Source organism: Perognathus longimembris, chromosome 2 (assembly GCF_023159225.1).
Source record: "Perognathus longimembris pacificus isolate PPM17 chromosome 2, ASM2315922v1, whole genome shotgun sequence".
Lineage (NCBI taxonomy): Eukaryota > Metazoa > Chordata > Mammalia > Rodentia > Heteromyidae > Perognathus > Perognathus longimembris.
The window spans coordinates 122,362,138-122,365,611 of record NC_063162.1 but is presented as its reverse complement, the minus strand read 5'-3'; the positions used below and the strand labels follow the sequence as shown (position 1 = coordinate 122,365,611).

The 3,474-nt window shown below is 42.9% G+C and overlaps 1 pseudogene across 1 annotated transcript; it reads left to right on the top strand.

Moving 5' to 3' along the window:
• Positions 1-338: 338 nt before the first annotated feature.
• Positions 339-1,427, top strand: LOC125345442 (annotated as a pseudogene). The gene has a single exon (XR_007209732.1). The product of XR_007209732.1 is annotated as a nuclear inhibitor of protein phosphatase 1-like (transcript).
• The last annotated feature ends 2,047 nt before the right edge of the window (positions 1,428-3,474 follow it).

Sequence of the window (3,474 nt, the reverse complement as noted above, 5' to 3'; positions counted from 1 at the left end):
AGTTATTGTCAAAATGATGTACAGAGGAGTTACAGTTTCCTAAGTAAGGTAGTGATTATATTTCTTATCTAACTTGTTAGTGCATCTCTCATCTTCTCCCACCCATGAGTTGTACAGCTGTTTTACAGCATATAGTTTTGTAAATATTGCTGTTGCATTGGTTTGCCTTTTATCCTTTGCCTCTCCATTTTAATATTCTCATTCCTTTTCCTAGTTCCAATACACATATATACAATATCCAGGACACCAAATCAGTTACAGAGATATCAGGGGTAAAACCATGGGGCAGAAAGACAAAAGAAAAGGCACAGTTTCCTGGCACGCTTCAGGCCTGCCAAATGGGAGTGGGAGAAACAAGATGGTGGCAGCCACTAACTGGCTCTAGCCTCCCACTAGACTGTCCAGGGCAGTCGAACCTCCATCTGGCTTACATCTGGATGTAGTCAAAGGAGACAAGCTAATTGAGAAACTGATTATTGATGAGAAGAAATATCACTTATTTGGGAGAACCCCTGATTTGTGTGACATTACCATTGACCACCAGTCTTGCCCTCGAGTCCACGCTGCCTTGGTCTACCACTAGCATCGGAAGAGAGTTTTCCTGATAGATCTCAACAGTACACGTGGCACTTTCTTAGGTCACATTCGGCTGGAAACTCACAAACTCCAGCAAATCCCCATCACTTCCACAGTCTCATTTGGCGCATCCACAAGAGCATGCACGCTGCGGAAGAAGCCTCAGACATTGCCATCAGCTGTGAAAGGAGATGAGAAGATGGGTGGAAAGGACGATGAACTCAAGGGCTTACTGGGGCTTCCAGAAGAGGAAACAGAGCTGGATAACCTGACAGAGTTCAACACTGCCCACCACAAGCAGATTTCAACCCTCACCATTGAGGAGGGAAATATCGACATCCAGAGACCAAAGAGAAAGAGGAAGAACTCCCGAGTGACAGTTCAATAAGGATGATGAAATCATAAACCCAGCGGAGGTGGACCCCTCGGTTGGTCACTTCTGGAACATGGTACAAATGGCAGTGGTCCCGGTAAAGAAGAAGCAGGTGGAGGGCCACGGCTCCCTGGGCCTGCAGGAGCCTTGAAGCAGACGCATGCAGAACTTTGTCTTCAGCCGAGGACTATATGGGGGCTTGCCCCCCACGCACAGCGAAGCAGACTCCCAGCCACACGGCATCCACGGGATGGCGCTCATCAGGGCCTTGCCCAGGCCGTACCGAACCTTGCTCCTGAGGTGGACTTGACTCCTGTTGTGCCATCCGCAGTGAACATGAACCCCACACCAAACCCTGCTGTGTATAATCTGAAAGCCATAAACAAGTCCAAGAAGAAGAAATATGCAAAAGAGGCGTTGCCGGGCAAGAAGCCCACCCCTTCCTTGCTGATTTGATCGTGGTGATTGCAGAGAAGGGGAAGATGGGGTGGGAATGGGGTGGAAGGGGAAGGGAACTAATGAACTGGGGAGGAAATTTTCCATGCATGCAGTATCTTCTTTGAGAATGTCTCCTGGCGTCCTGAACCATGAAATGCGGAGTCTGCGGGTGGGGCTGGACAGGCCCACAAACCTGTAGACAGGTTTCATGGGTGCTTTTAAGTAGACTGCCCTGGCTAGCTCTCCTAGCCCCTCCTCTCCTTTCCCTTGACATGCCTTGCAAGTCCCAGGTAGCGAAGGAGCTTCCAAGGGTTTCAGGTTGATCAATTAAGCTAAGGTTTAAACTCAAAGTGTTTTCTTAGGTCAGTGGTTTTGCGGTCCAATAGTTAGGCTATTCTCCTTTGTCCTTTCTGTTGGAGTAAGAACATTCTGATTTCCCTTCGTCTGTGCCCTGGCACAGGTTTAGGCTTTTTAACCTACAGTATTGTTTGATCTTTATCTGTTTTTCTTGTCCAACCTGAAGCATTCCACTTGCCTAATTTTTTAATTTAATTCCAGAGAACTGTCCTGTACTCTCTGAGGCAATATTTTGCTTTTTGAGTGCTATGAAGGCAGGTTGGGGCAGATCACATTTCAAAGGAAAAGATTTTACTTTGTAAGGAACTGGTTTCTCATAAGGACATTTTAGCTGTTGGTCGGAGGCTCTTTCCCCCTGGGCTGAGAGCTCTACTCGCCCAGAGCTTGAGGAACAGTGCTGGCTAACACGGGAGAGGAGGGAGACGCTTTGTACAGAGCTTTGTACATTTGTGTACACTTTATGTGTAGCTTTTTACCTGTAATCTTTATTACATTGTAAATTAAACGTAACTTTTGTCAAAAAAGGCACAATTTCCAATGCCTAACGTATGAAACTGTAACCTCTATGTACATCAGTTTTATAATAAAAACTTAAAAAAAAATAAAAAAGGCACAATTTCATATGGCTTGTTGAAAATAGTAACAACAATGATAAGCCATTTGTTTCCATAACTTAGAGTTCATTTTGCTTAGCATCATCTTATGAGTTTATATGTACATAGCTATTTTTTCACACAATTGAAAGTTATTCTTTCTTTATTATTTTCCTATTCTAATATGATTGGCAATTGTTATATGATAAGAAATGATATGAGGTATAATTTGAGAATGAAGAATCCTCTACATCACTGGCCATAAAATGCATACCAAAACAACACTGAGATTCCACCACACCCCAGTAAGAATGTCCATTATCAGGAAAACTAATAATAACAAATGTTTGGAGGGGATGTGACCAAAAAGGAACCTTACTACATTGTTGGTGGGAATGTAAACTTGTTCATCCACTCTAGAAAGCAGTATGGATGTTCCTCAGAAGCCTATACATATAGCTTCCCTACAAGCCATCAGCCCCACTTTTGGGCATCTACCCAAAAGATTACAAACAAGAACACACTAAAGCCACCAGCACAACAATGTTCATCACACCACAATTTGTCATAGCTAAAATATGGAACCAACCCCGATGCCCCTAAGTAGATGAGTGGATCAAGAAAATGTGGTACATATACACAATGTAATTCTATGCCTCTATCAAAAGAATGACATTGACCCACTCATAAGGAAATGGAAGGACTTGGAAAAAATCATACTAAATGAAGTGAGCCAGACACAAAAACATAGACTCTATGCTTTTCCCTCATTGGGAATAATTAGTACACGTCTAGGATTGTCCTAGCAGAAGATCACAATAGATCAATAGCCATGTCCATATGAACAAATAAGATGGTGTTAAGTGAAATGAACTCCAAGTTATGGAAACAAGTAGTATGTCATTGTTGTTATTTTCAACATGCCATGTGAAACTGTGCCCTTTTTCTTTTGTATTTCTCTCCCGTGGTTTTACCCCTGATATCACTGTAACTGATTTTCGTACCCTGGATATTGTATATATGTGTATTGGAACTAGGGAGGGGAAAGGGAATTCCAAAATCAAGAGACAAAGGATAAAAAAGACAAACCAATGTAACAGCAATGCTTACAAAACTATATGGTGTACAACTCATGGG